Consider the following 15,380-nt stretch of genomic DNA (forward strand, 5'->3'; position numbering starts at 1 on the left):
TAGCCTTGTTGTTTGTCAGACATGACTTGGTTGGCTGCTCCATGTGCCCAAAAAAAAAAAAAAAAAAAAAAAAAAAAAAGACAGAGAGCGCGAGAGGAAGAGCAAGAACATAGCAAACCTCCAGATTTGAGGCTTTGAATATCCTCTAGCAATTCATGCCTGATTAAATCTCAGTTTAATGCCTGATTTCTTTTCCTCCTTATACCTACTTGCTCTTGTTTACTGCAGGAGTTTTACACTTCTAGAGCTGAAGGAGCAGAGCATGTTTCCATGTCTCAGTACTCCCATTCATAGTCTGACACAAAGTAACCTACCTGTAGCAGTACTCTGACACATTAGAGTATGAAATTGACTGTTTGAGATGTGGACAAATATTCCAGTCGGACATCCTGCTACAGTGATGATAAAAGTGGAAGAAGTCTAATCTAAACATCTGAAGACAAGGATATCTTGATCAGATTCAGCAAAATTTGACAGAGAGTATGTCTGGGCCTTTTAGTGTGAAAAGAACAGTCTTCACCTCCATTAGGTAGCAAAAAGGATTCTTGTATTAGCTCTCATTGACCAGAAAATACTCTGATTTTACTCTAGTTGACTGTTTGCTTTGTATTTTGTAGTTGCTTGGCTTTTGTTTGTAATAGATGAAGGCCTAAATTAAGAGTGGGATTCAGCTATTCAAATACTTCTAAGGAATAAGCACTAAGTGGCAAAATATGACATTAGACCTAAATCAAATAACAACACAGAATATGAGAACCTTTTTTGTATTTGTCCCTTTGCTTCTTGTCATTTTGAACCACATGCTCCCTAAGCAGTACAGAACAGATTCAGTTTAGTTTAGTTGAGTTGAGTTGAGTTGAGTTTAGTTTAGTTTTGTTTTGTTTTGTTTTAAAACCAACTTTTCTATGGCTTTACTTAGTAACAGTATGTGACAAAGTAAGGGAATTGCAAATGAAATGCTAAATCATTTTATGTTAATGGTAAAACTCTTAGTTTTAGTGGGGCTAGAACTTTACATGTTCATTCTAGGCTGAATTACAATAAGTCCATATGTAGTACCAGCGTATATTCACGCTGATGGGATGAGCTCTGACAAAGCTCTGTTTGTCTTAACAGCACTAGAAAAATAAAGTATCACAACTAAGACTGTTGGATAGGCTTATATTATTGCCTCTAGCCAAGAAAAAAGATGACATGTGGTAGCTGCTTGGATAACAATCACTTAGTTTTAACACAAATCTACATCTCTTATCACTTCATTTCCTAATCAATGAACACTTGTTAACAGTAGTCTGTTATAAAATGTCACAGTAAAAGAATTCTTGCTTTTACACAAAGAAAATAGTTGTGTAAATTGGTGCCAGGGGCACTCAAAGACACTTGAGATGAACAAATGGGTGAGTTTAAGAAATGCTTCATATGTTTTCATATCTGCTGACATGAAGTAATTTAAGCTAAATTGAACAAAAAAGTACCCAGCTTCTCAGATTCTAGCAGCTAATTGCTGCGAGTACCTGAAGGGCTTCTTCTGTTCTGTGGGCAGTCCTGGTAAAGTTTTTATCTTTCATTTTGACTTCCCCAGCTCTCCCTGAAGCATTTGAGAAGGTAGGTCACCAGAGGCAGAACAGTGCTGAAAAAAGTCTTGCACTAAGGAAATAGCTTGGGATGGCCATTTCCATATAAATGCCATCAGGTTTTGTTTACTGTCTTAACTGCAATGCTGAATCTTTGGTATTCCACTTCACTGATGCTTACCCTCTCTGCAATTCTGAAGTTCACCTCCTGGCCATTTCCCCTCCTGTCAAAAAGAAAAGTGTGATTTATATCTTCTACTGAGAGTATTTTAGGGCTCTGAACAAATGCTGAGCTAACAAAAACAGAGTGAATTTGGGACTATAGGTGATAAATTGAATAAACTACCAAAAAGGGACAACAAAACGTTTTTCAACAGTTAACTGAGGGAAAAAGAAATCAGAAAATGAATAAGGCTGCAGCAACTACTTTAGTCTTTCTCCATTGTATGAAATGATACAGAATATAGATATTTAGAAGTGTTTAAGTGCTGTGGGCTTTTGAATGTGCCATCTTTAACTACAAAGTCAGTGGCTTTATCTACAAAGTCACTTCACATAGAGGTAAGATATTCAGTGAATAAAGGACCTGCCTTAAAAAGCTTTTTTTTTAAAGAACTGCCTCTTGTCATAACCTTCACATCACTGAATGCTTCCCTAATAAAGACTCTTTTCTTCCTTTTATGTAATGGCTTTGTGTTACAATATCTCTATGCTTCTCAGATATCCTTACTGTAAAATGGATTATCCCCAATTTATGTTGGCAAAACAGTTGCAGAGGGAGACTGAGCATGTTGCTAGCTGCTCTATGGAAAGCCTGTACAAAATACACTACTGGAATCCAGGTTTCTTAAACCTTGATCCAAATTATTGGATGTGCTGCAGAAGTTTATCCTTTTCTAGAGCTGTTCTGCATTGTCCTACTTTGTTCCTTTTCACTTTTTGGTAGAGGGTTGGGGAAGAGAATATAATACAGGTTAGAATAGCATTCCATCTGAAAGAAAGAGCATGTGGTAAGGTAATCCCAGAAAGGGTCTGTGTGCAACAGAGAAGAGTGAGTGAGATATAGGCTGTTTTTAACTTTATAGCTTCTGAAGCTCTATGTGCACTCTTTCAAGCTCAACTTCTCATCAATGTTGTTTTTTGATGGGAGCTTTGGCAAATAAAAATAAAAAAGGAATTTTATCATGGTCAGGCATTTGCAGGACTGTGCTCTGTACTGTTAGTGCGATCAAGATATTTCATTAATACATGTGCACATCTCCTGAACTCTGGCTTCTATATTTGCGTTATTTTATTATTAATTTATATTTCAGTAAAATTGATGAGCAGCACTGATTCCATAAACGTAACTGGATTAGTTTCTATACAAAGTTACAGGACAGCACATTGCAAAACACAAAATGTATTTTGTGCATGAGAATGGCCCTTTATGCTTGTCTACCTATTTGATATTCTGCCACATTGTTTATACAATTAAATATTTCTTGCAATTTTATATATAAAACATGTATTTGTACTGCTAGTGGGGGCCTGGCACATAGCTAGTTTTGCCCTCCTGTAAATGACTGAGGCTATAGACATAGCTGTATATAAATTGACTATGTGTAATGTAGTATGACATATTGACAATATGTATGTTACACATACATATACAGATGACAACATATTTACGACTATTTGTATAACTTGGAAAATTGTACTTGATTTTCACCATATGAAAGGCTGGAGTAGACTTGATTGATTTTTAGTTTCTGTAACCATTTGAAGAAGTGGTTAAAAAAAAGCAACAACAACAGAAGACCCCCTATTTTTCTAAATGGAGTGACTACCTGGCATTTAAAAATTATTCCATCATTTTGACCAAAGTTGTAACCAAACTAATACTCTTTGATTCACACAAATATTCTGATTAAAACTTATCATGTTTGAAAAATACAACAAACTGAAGTGACCTTTTATAATAATAATGCGATCTTGGCGATACATTTTCCTATCCAGGCCTGATGACTTGAAAAATCTTTTTATTTACTGTTTAATAGTTCTGGCTCAAGATACAATGTAACTGCTGATTCACTGAACACCCAGTGTTTATGTAATCTATCATTTTGTCAGTGTTGCATCTCATCTTTTTCAGTCCAGGAACTTATGTTGGCCACAAAGTTTTCCAACTCTGGTGGAACTGGCTTAATGCATTAGCGAAGGAGATGCCTAAGCAGGAAAGAATTCCCTGTCTTGTAGAGAACTAGGAAAGAAAGAAGGAAAAAGCAAAAAATTATTTAAAATAACAAAAACTTTGAACAAAATTTATATGAGGGTAAACATTACAGAAATAACAGGGACAGGCAGTAAGTATAGCAACTTGAAAAGAAGCTGTGTCAACTGCAGGAAGCAGATCTGTGTCCCTCCCAGAAGAGTTTGTCTTGAAATGAAAGAAGAACTGGAAAGTTAGTTGATGGAGAGAATGAAGAGGGAAATATGTACAGTTTTATTTTGAATAATCTGTGTACTTCTCATAGTAATTAAAATCAGTAATGTTCCGGAATTCAGCATGAAATCTGGTTGTGCTTTTCTTATTGTGAAGCTCCTAAAAGGGAAACTGTAGGGCCATTTTTTCTACTCTCTGTTGCCATCAGCCCAGAGGCAAGAAAGTTCATCTTTAAACTGCGGTTTGTAGGAATTTTGCATTCTGACAGTCCCTGCGGGACCCAGGGTATGGCCAGTGCCTGCACTCTGCTCCATTCCTGTATTCTAAGGAAATGTACTCCTGCTGCAGTGGCTTGGAAATGTCTAACAAGAGTGTGTCAGAGAGAATGACATTTGATCAATCATATTTTCAAATGTTTATTTAGAAGAGCAAAAGAGAATTTAAAATGCTAGGTCACACTGACAGATCATCAGGTCAGGTCGCATATGAACTTACACAGTGCTTTGTGCCTAGAAGAAAAGATGGTATTCTTCAGCCACAGCTACAGCCTACAAACACAGCTGTACTAACCTCTTGGGGAAATGCAGCTAATCTTAGGATAAGATAGTGAGCTCTCAAGGTCATTGTCAAGGGTCTTTTTTTCTTGTGAGGGAATGGACTTCCAGAGGAGATTTAGCTAATCACAAGTTGGACTACTCTCAGGATTTGCTGTGAGGCCCTGTTCTATGGCAGAGCATTGCTGTCTTATCAGTGTAAAACTGAATAGACTATTTTCTGGACTGAGAAAAAACATTCTTTGTGCAGGCATGAAAGAAGACTTCTGGGAGCTCTAGGGAATTCATTGTAACAGTGTAATTGTATCATGTAAAGTAAGTGTACGGAGTGTTGCAAAAATCCACAACATAGATGCATGTTGGTATTCACATTATTTTATTTTTTGAGTAAATGTCCAAGGCACACATAGCACTTGATGATAGCATTCTTGAGTTAAAAATGAAAATAAATGCAGAAAAAGAAGAGCTGCCTGATCTCCCTCTTTAAAATATGGAAGGAGTTAATTTGCACACAGGATTAAAATTAATCCAAAGTTACATTACTTTATTAAGGTACTGTGATAATATGGTGGGTTGACCTTGCTAGCTGCCAGGTGCCCACCAAGCCACTCTATCACTTCCCTTCCTCAATAGGAGATACGACAAAAGGCTCATGGGTCAAGATAAGGACAGGGACATCACTCACCAATTGCCGTCACGGGCAAAACAGACTTGACTTGGGGAAATTAATTTAATTTATTACCAATTAAACAGAGTAGGGTAGTGAGAAATAAGAACAAACCTAAAAACACCTTCCCTCCCCTCCTCCTTTCTTCCCCGGGCTCAACTTCACTCCCAAGTTCTCCACCTCCCCCCCCCGCAGTGCAGGGGGACAGGGAATGGGGGGTTGCGCTCAGTTCATAATGCTTTGTCTCTGCCAATCCTTCCTCTTCACACTCTTCCCTGCTCCAGCGTGGGGTCCCTCCCACAGGATACAGTCCCTTCACAAACTTCTCTAACATGGGTCCTTCCCCCGAGCTGCAGTTCTTTACGAACTGCTCCAGTGTGGGTCTTTTCCACAGGGTGTGGTCCTTTAGGAACAGACTGCTCTATCATGGGTCCCCTGATGGGGTCACAGCCTCCTGCCCTGCTCCAGCATGGGCTCCTCTCCATGGGGCTGCAGTTCCTTCCAGGAGGCTGCTCCAGCACGGGCTCTTCATGGGGTCACAGCCTCCTTCAGGGAGCATCCACCTGCTCCAGTGTGGGGTCCTCCACAGGTTGCAGGGTGGATATCTGCTCCAGGGACCTCCGTGGGCTGCAAGGGGACAACCTGCATCACCACGGTCTTCACCACAGGCTGCAGGAGAATCTCTGCTCCAGGGCCTGGAGCGCCTCCTTCCGCTCCTTCTTCACTGATCTTGGTGTCTGAGTAGTTCTCTCTCTCACATATTCTCACTCCTCTCTCCCGGCTGCTGCTGTTGTGCAGCGTTTTTTACCCCTTCTTAAATATGCTATCACAGTGTGCTACCACCGGGCTTAGCTTCAGCCAGCAGCGGGTCCATCTTGGAGCCAGCTGGAACTAGCTCTGTCTGAAATTGGGGCAGCTTCTGGCATCTTCTTACAGAAGCCACTCCTGTAGCCCCCCCAATACCAAAACACTGCCACGTAAACCAAATACAGATAACCCTAAAATGGGCTTTTGTGAATTTATACTACATTTTAATAAAAATTAGTTTGGGAGGTATAAAAGACAAGCGTCTTGAACAACAAACATCAGTTGAAGAATGAAATAAAGAAACTAACCTTTTTTCTCATCCCCACCCTGGCCCCTGGAGGGTGAGCTACCTGGCAGACTGTGAACCGAAGGACGGAATGGAGGCCAGCGAGTATTAGGTTGGCAGAACATGCTTGCCCTGAGGTATCCTTGATTTATTTTCATGACTCATGTGTCTTACCAAAACTGGATGATGGCACATTTTCAACAGTGTCCATTCAGGACTAGGAAATAAATTCATAAATTTAGTTAAATAAATTGCTAAATTAAACCTCTAAATCCCTCTCTATTTGAGGACAGGGGGTCTTCAAAGTGCAACCAGAAATTAAGTGTTGTTAGGTTATTTGATAAAAAGCTTATTTCCACACTCTAAATGTAGCACAGAGCAACAATGGCAATGGCAAGCAGGGGAACCTCCATCTTTATGGGCAATTCAGAGAAACAGATCCCCTGCCCCAATGCCCCTCAGGACTGTCACAAAAGAGACCTGACACCCATTGTCCATGTTTGAAACCTACCATATGAGTCTGGAAAGGCTCTCCAGAGCAACTTATGGACTGAAGTGGGGGGCTACTGCCTAGAGGGTATAAGGACACATTATGGGATGCAGGGGAATAGAATAGAATAGAATAGAATAGAATAGAATAGAATAGAATAGAATAGAATAGAATAGAATAGAATAGAATAGAATAGAATAGTTGGAAGGGACCTTCAACGATCATTTAGTCCAACTGCCTGACCACTACAGGGCTGACCAAAAGTTAAAGCACGTTATTAAGGGCATTGTCCAAATGCCTCTTAAACACTGACAGGCATGGGCCATCAACCACCCCTCTAGTAAGGCTGTTCCAGGGTTTGACCACCCTCTCAGTAAACAAATGTTTCTTAATATCAAGTCTGAACCTCCCCTGACATTCAGGGAATCTTGGGATTGCATAAGACTTCTTATGACATGTTTAGGGGACAAACCAAAGGCAGAGAAAGGGAGGGATCATGGTGGCTTGCAGAGGAACAAGTGTGGGTAAATAGAGGGCTAAGAAGACAAAAGGGGTCCCTCATGTGTAAACAGGTTGCTGGTCAGTATGCTTCTCTGGCCATGCCCTGCACCTGGTCATCACCTGCTGTCCTGCCTTCTTCTTAAATGCCATTTCTAACTATTTTCCTGGATGAGGGGACTCTCTGTACTGTGTGGATGTGATCGTATGGAAGTCTAAGTGTCAGCAACTGGAGTCAGACCATGGATTATAGGGCCTGCTTTTCAGCAGTTTCATCAAATGGAGAGACTGGAGTGAGTAAAAACAAGTGCCAACAACTGTAGTGCGGATCAGGGGTCATATGTGTCTGTGGTGCAAGCAATTGGATGAAGCAAGAGTACAAATATCAAGCCAAATTAGGTGGAAAGGAGGTTAAGATGCTTGGGAACAAGGTGTGTCTCTGGGAGTGAGGCAATGGGAGAAGCTGGCTTCCAAAGGGACCAGGAGGTCCCTGCCAAATGATGGAGAGGCTGTAAGATCTGAAGGTCAACTGAGAGACTGCATGTGTGTTTGTGTTTCTGTGCAGGAGGCAACGGGGGAGAACAAGGATCTAGGCTGGATGGACTGCATGTCTAAGCTATTGGTGTGTGCCCAGTTACTGGAGGGATCCACAGTGTGCATGTTTGTGTGCTGCTTGTGTGCAAGGAAATCTGTACCAGCATCTGGAGTGGGACTGTGGGGTCTGGGAACTAGCATACCCAGATGTCAGCAACTGGGGAGACCTGGGATCCACGGCCAGTTACTGGATGGACTCTGTGTCTAAGCCTAGCTACCGAGAGATCCATAGTGCATGTGTTTGTGAGTGAGGAGGTCTGTACCAGCAATTGGAGTGGGGTTACCAGCCTTGGGGGCTCATATGTCTAGGGTACAGCAGCAGGGGAGATCAGGGATCCAGGTACCAGCAGATCCATAGTGCGTGTGTCTGTGAGTGAGGTCTGTACCAGCAACTGGAGTGGGACTGCAGGTCTTGGGGGCTCATATGTCCATGGTACAGCAGTGGGGAAGATAGGGGATCCAGAGATAGACTGATATCTAAGCTCAGCTACCGGAGGAATCCGCATTATATATATGTATATATTTTGTACTAATGGACCTTCATCCTGATCAGCCAAAGGGGAACAAGATGAGGCTATTGGTGCTGTTTGTGTTTGTGTGAGTGCTGAGTGTTTCTGTCTGTACTGATCTGTGCAGCTGTCCATGTGTGTATGTGTTGCAGATGTGTTTTTATCTATGTGCCTACTGGGAATACATGTTTAGTCTCACTACTGCTTGGAGGTGGAGGCATGGAGCTGCAGCAGCCTTGCTTCTATCAGACCACAGGATCTGACAAACTCTAACAAGTTTGGAACCATGCTCTGCCCGCCCTGAGACAGAAATAGGAATATCCACCAGAAAAAAAAACACAATCAAGGGGATCCTGTATGCTCCCCTCACCACGCAGAAGGCAGTAACTTAAAGGAAAGGAGTGAATGGAGGCAAGTCTACACTCAGGGCGGCAGGCAAACCCCCTCCTTGCCTACCTTGCCTTCCCAGGAGCCTCTGTACAACAGGTATGATGCTCTGGATTTGGAAGGTCAGTCAACTGATGATGTGGCTGATGGTCCATCTACATGAGAGGTGTGGCCAAGGTCAGAATGGCCTACCCCCCATATCATGACCACCACCACAAGGAAGAAAAGACGCGTTACAGTAGTAGGTGACTCCCTTCTGAGGGGAACAGAAGGTCCAATATGCCAGACAGACCCTCCTCTTAGGGAGGTCTGCTGCTTCCCTGGGGCCCGGGTTAAAGAGATCACTAGGAAACTTCCTAGCCTGCTACAGCCCTCCGACTATTACCCATTATTGCTTTCCCATGTGGGTGGCGATAAAGCTGCAACACGTAGTCCAAGGCAATCAAAAGAGACTTCAGGGCCTTGGGATGGTTAGTAAGGGAATCCGGAGCACGGGTAATTTTTGACTCCATCCTTCCAGTTGCAGGCAGCAATATTGAAAGAAACAGACAGACCCAGTCTATTAATACACGGCTTCGTGACTGATGTCACCGCCAGAATTTTGGGTTTTTCGATAATGGGATGGTCTACATGACACCAGGCCTGCTGGCATCGGATGGGATTCATCTTTCTCAAAGGGGCAAGAGTGTCTTTGCTCACGAGCTAGCGGGGCTGATTGACAGAGCTTTAAACTAGACTTGAAGGGGGAAGGGGATAACATCAGGCTTGCCTGTGACAAGCCATGGGACGACACGCCAAGGTTTGAGGGACAGGGTGCTAGCGAGGGCCCTCAGCCTGTTGCTGTAAGACATGCTGGGTACACTGGAGCACACCTGAAGTCTTAAGGAGATGAGCCAGGGGCTCCTGAAGTAATAGTAACCAAGAGGGAAACACCAGTGAAATACCTCAAAGGAATTAAGGTGTGTTCCTCTAAAAAGGTGACATGGCTGACAGCCCACTTGAAATGCCTCTACACCAATGCATGCAGCATGGGCAACCAACAGGAGGAGTTGGAAGCTACTGTGCTGCTAGAAAGCTATGACCTAGTTGCTGTTACTGAAACTTGGTGGGTTGTTGCGGTTTAACCCTAGCCAGTAACTAAACACCTCACAGCCACTCGCTAACCCTCCCTCCTCCGGTGGGATGGGGCAGAGAATTGGGAGGGTAAAAGTGAGAAAAACTCATTGGTTGAGATAAAAACAGTTTACTAATTGAAATAAAATGAAGTAGAACAGTAATAATAATAATAATAACAACAACAACAATAATAGAATATACAAAGCAAGTGATGCACGATACAATTGCTTATCACCCGCCGACCGATGCCCAGCCAGTCCCCCCCAGCCGTGATCCACCTTCCCAGACCACGGCTCCTAGTTTATATACTGATCATGATGTCATATGGTATGGAATACCCCGTTGGCCAGTTGGGTTAGCTGTCCTGGCTATGCTTCCTCACAGCTTCTCATGCACCCCGCAGAGCATGGGAAGACAAAAAGTCCTTGACCAGTAAGCACTACTTAACAACAACTAAAGCATCAATGTGCCACCAACATTCCTCTCATACCAAACCCAAAACACAGCAGCCACACCAGCTACTAGAAAGAGAATTAACTCTATCCCAGCCGAAACCAGGACATGGGATGAGTCCCATGACTGGAGTGCGGCTGTTGATGGCTACAGGCTGTTCAGAAGGAACAGCCTTCCTGGCGAGGAACGAGGGAAGGAGGGGTTGGTCTTCTATGTCAAGAAATGGATAGAGTGTGAAGAGCTGTCTCTGAAGAATAGCCACAAGCAGGTTGAAAGCTTATGGGTAAGAATTAGAGACCGAGGAAACAAAGGGAACCTTGTGGTTGGTGTCTACTACAAGCTGTCTGATCGAGGGGAGTTTATTGATGAAGCCTTCTTACTCTAGCTACAGGAGGCATTGCGCTCGCAGGCTCTCATCCTGCTGGGAGACTTCAACTACTCTGACATCTGCTGGAAAAGTAGCACAGTGAGCTGTAGGCAATCTAGGAGACTCCTGGAGTGCATTGAGGACAACTTCTTAAGCCAGGTAATAGACAGCCCTACCAGAGGGGATGTGTTACTGGACCTGTTGGTCACCAACGCAAGTGAGCTAATCGGAGGTGTCAAGATTGGAGGCAGCTGGGGCTGCAGTGATCATGCACTGGTGGAGTTCGCAGTCCTGAGGGATATGGGACAGGCGAAGAGTAAAGTCTGGACCCTGAATTTTAGGAAAGCAAAATTCTAGCTGTTCAAGGAGTTAGTCAATAGGACCCCCTGGGAAACTGCCCTCAGGGACAAGGGAGCAGAACAGAGCTGGCAGATCTTTAAGGACTCTTTCCATAGGGCACAAGAGCTCTCGATCCCCAGGTGTAAGAAATCAGGAAAGGAAGGCAAGAGACTGGCATGGATGAGTCAAGACTTGCTGGTCAAACTAAAGAGCAAGAAGGAAATGCACAGGCAGTGGAAGTAGGGACAGGTATCCTGGGAAGAGTTTAGGGACACTGCCCGGTTGTGTAGGGATGGGGTCAGGAAGGCCAAGGTGCAGCTGGAGTTGAACTTGGCAAGGGACACAAAGAATAATAAGAAGAGCTTCTATAGGTATGTCAGCCAGAAGAGGAAGGTCAAAGAAAGTGTACTCTCCTGATGAACAACATGACTGGCACACTGGTAACAACAGATGAGGAGAAGGCTGAGGTACTCAACAATTTTTTTGCCTCAGTCTTCGCTGGCAATCTCTCTTCCCACACCGCTTGAGTGGGTGGACCTCAAGGCAGGGACTGGAGGAGCAAAGTCCCTCCCACTGTAAGAGAAGATCAGGTTCGAGACCACCTGAGGAACCTGAACATACATAAGTCTATGGGACCTGACGAGATGCATCCCAGAGTCCTGAGAGAATTGGCTGATGTAGTTGCCAAGCCACTCTCCATGATATTTGAAAAGTCATGGCAGTCAGGTGAAGTCCCAGGTGACTGGAAAAAGGGAAACATCACACCCGTTTTTAAAAAGGGTAGAAAGGAGGACCCTGGGAAGTACCGACCTGTCAGCCTCATCTTTGTGCCTGGGAAGATCATGGAACAGATCCTCCTAGAAGCTATCCTAAGGCACATGGAGGACAGGGAAGTGATTCAAGACAGTCAGCATGGCTTCACCAAGGGCAAGTCTTGCCTGACCAACCTAGTGGTCTTCTAGTGATGGAGTGACTACATCAGTGGACAAGGGAAGAGCTACTGATGTTATCCATCTGGACTTCTGTAAGGCCTTTGACATGGTCCCCCACCACATCCTTCTCTCTAAATTGGAGGATTTGATGGATGGACTATTGAGTGTGTAAGGAATTGGCTGGATGGCTGCATCCAGAGAGTAGTCGTCAACGGCTCAAGGTCTAGATGGAGATCAGTGACAAGGGTGTCCCGCAGGGATCCGTATTGGGACCAGTACTGTTTAATATCTTCATCAATGACGTAGACAGTGGGATCAAGTGCACCATCAGCAAATTTGCAGATGACACCAAGCTGAGTGGTGCTGCTGACACACCTGAGGGATGGGACACTATTCAGAGGAACCTGGACAAGCTCCAGAAGTGGGCCCATGTGAACCTCATGAGGTTCAACAAGGCCAAGTGGAAAGTCCTGCACCTGGACCGGGGCAACCCCTGGTATCAATACAGGCTGGGTGATGAAGGGATTGAGAGCAGCCCTGACGAAAAGGACTTGGGGGTACTGGTGGATGAAAAATTGAACATGAGCTGGCAATGTGCGCTCACAGCACAGAAAGCCAATCGTATCCTGGGCTGCATCAAAAGAAGCGTGGTCAGCAGGTTGAGGGAGGTGATTCTGCTCCTCTGCTCCACTGTGGTGAGACCCCACCTGGAGTACTGCATCCAGCTCTGGAGCCCTCAGCACAGGAAAGACATGGACCTGTTGGACCGGGTCCAGAGGAGGGCCACAAAGATGATCAGAGTGATGGAACATCTCTCCTATAAGGAATGGCTGAGAGAGTTGGGGGTTGTTCAGCCTGGAGAAGAGAAGGCTTCAGGGAGACCTTATTGTGGCCTTTCAATACTTAAAAGGGGCCTTATAAGAAGAAGGGGACAGACTTTTTAGCAGGGCCTGTAGCAATAGGACAAGGGGGAATGGTTTTAAACTAAAAGAGGGTAGATTTAGACTAGATATAAGGAACAAATTTTTTGCGATGAGGATGGTGAAACACTGGAACAGGTTGCCCAGAGAGGTGGTAGATGCCCCTGGAAACATTCAAGGTTGGGTTGGACGGGGCTCTGAGCAACCTGATCTAGTTGAAGATGTCCCTGCTCATTGCAGGGGGGTTGGACTAGATGACCTTTAAAGGTCCCTTCCTACCCAAACCATTCTATGATTCTATGAAGTTTGCTTCTTTCTCTTTTTTTTTTTCTCCTTAAACGAAGCACAAATAAATTGTGAAGTTTGTCTGAATTCTATCACAGAATCAAATTTGTGTAATTCTGATTCTGCATGTTTTCTAAGATTGATGGCATGGTTTGTGACAGAAAATTCTATTAGAGAAACAGAAAATTATATTCTAAACTGTGTGGAATGGGGGAAATAATTGAAAATAATGTAGGACCAGCCCCATAAACATTAGGAGAATAGTCTCCACTGGACTATTTACCATACCTTGTTTCAGGTTAATCTATATTGCATTAATTTTTGCCTTCAAAACTAGGCTCTGATTTAAAATTGTACCTGTCTTAATCTGTTTTTCAGCTGCATGGTAGGGGCTCTTTTTGAGCTTCAAGCCAGTTCAAGCTTCATAAAATGTAGGTTGCCTTTGTCCGCATGGTGAAGGAGAAGACTTGGAAAAAAATACAATATGATATTGTAGATATGATCTCATGAGAGATCACAAGGCATTTGCTGTACTCTACCACAAAACCTTCATCGGTAGTGCAGCCAAACTCAACCCTAATATGAAGGGGCCTCAGAGCATTTATGACATTCTGGGCCATTTCAATAATTGCCTTAAGATACTGAAATAAGTGTTTATAAACTATAGTAGTTTATAAACTATTATTGTGCATCTTAAGGCAAGTATAGGTACATGACTATTTTTAAAAGTTAGCTATGTATCTATCCTGCATTTGAAAAATTGAGACTCCACTGCACATTAACTGGATCTTTTTGCTTTTCTCCTTCACCTCTGCAGGTAGATTGTTTTAACTTGATTCCAGCACAGCAGCTATCAAGTTATGGTCCACCAAGCTCTGCTGGGTCATTGGAGTCTGGTTATAAATTCATGAATGAGGATGCACAACAGTTCACTATATTTCTCCTGAACTGTCTCTGCGCTCTAAGATTTTGGATGGGATTGCTCTAGATTAGGTTAGTGCCTGCACCCCTCCGCTGTGCCAACCCTAGGCCTGCTCCTAGGCAAGTGGCAAGCTGAGGAACTGCACCGCACAGCCCAGTCTTTTACATGATTTTTATTTGCTTTATGTCAACAGCCACAGCTTAAAGCACAACCGAGCAGCAATGCGGACCCAAACCTGCCAGAGCCCGGCAGGACGCAGAGGGCTGCCGCCCCTTGGTCCCTGCTTTTCCCTCGGGAAGGGGGAATAGGATGCTCGAGATGGCGGAAGCTGCTGGACCTGGCCTCGACTCCCGCGCTAGCTGGAGCGGAGGGTCACTGTCCCGCCCCGCGTCGACCCCAGCTCCTGGCGGGGGGAGTGGTCAGGGAGCCACCACCTCCCGGCCTCCCCTGCCCCTGCCCCTGCCCACCTGCTGCCGAGCACCGGGCAGCAAGCAGGGAGGAGCGAGCAGAGGCTCCGCCAGCCGTAACCAGCCATTTAAGGCAGCAAAGGCAGCTGCTGCCCCTGCGCTAATTCATTACCTCAAGCTCTGCAGGGGGCGGGAGCGGTCGCCCGCCGGACAGCCCGCCCAGCCTATGGGGGCGAGCGGCGGAGGGGCGGGCAGGCGGCGCCGGGCGCTCGCCAATGCCCGGGCAGCGAAGGCGGTGCCTGCCGGAGCCGCCGCGCCGGCTTGACACGGGCTGCCAATAGCGCCGGAGCCCGGCCGAGTGTCAGGTTGGGCTGGAGGGACCTGTCGTCCCTCGAGAGCCGGCGGTGAGTGGGCATCTCTTGCGGGGCTGGCGAGACAAGCCCCTCTTTATTGGCGGGGGGTGTGTGTGGGGGGTGGCTGTGTGTGGTGTATGTTTTTCTTGCCCTCTCCCCCCTTTTTAGCGCGTTGGCTAATTGATTTCTATTGGGTTAATGAAGACGCAAGGGGAGGGAGCGGGCGCGTTGGCGGAGCTGCCCCTGGCTGGCGGCCCACCACCACCACCACCACCACCACCACCGGAGGGGCGCGCGGCGCTCTGCCCTGCCGCGCGCTGCCGTTATGTAACGCCCGCGGGGGGCTGCGGGCGAGGCTGCGGCGGCGGCGGCGGCAGCAGCAGCAGCAGCTTTCCTCCGCAGGATTAACCCCTCGCTGTCCCCCCCATTCTTCTGCGCTCCTCCTGCTCTCCCGCGAGAGCCCCGGGGAAGGGACCAGCGGGGAGAGGGACTCGG

General features: G+C 45.4%; 1 protein-coding gene across 2 annotated transcripts in view; it reads left to right on the top strand.

The window, feature by feature from the left end:
* The first annotated feature begins 14,815 nt into the window (after nt 1–14,815).
* TPPP (tubulin polymerization promoting protein) overlaps nt 14,816–15,380 on the top strand; it is a 68,351-nt gene continuing 67,786 nt past the window's right edge. The window contains exon 1 of one of the 2 annotated variants that reach the window (XM_075140722.1): nt 14,816–14,936. The gene's annotated coding sequence lies outside the window, so the exon portion shown is untranslated. The remainder of the gene's footprint in view (nt 14,937–15,380) is intronic. The other variant, XM_075140721.1, reaches the window with a different exon arrangement.

The sequence above is a fragment of the Calonectris borealis genome, chromosome 2 (assembly GCF_964195595.1).
Source record: "Calonectris borealis chromosome 2, bCalBor7.hap1.2, whole genome shotgun sequence".
NCBI classification, from domain to species: Eukaryota; Metazoa; Chordata; class Aves; order Procellariiformes; family Procellariidae; genus Calonectris; species Calonectris borealis.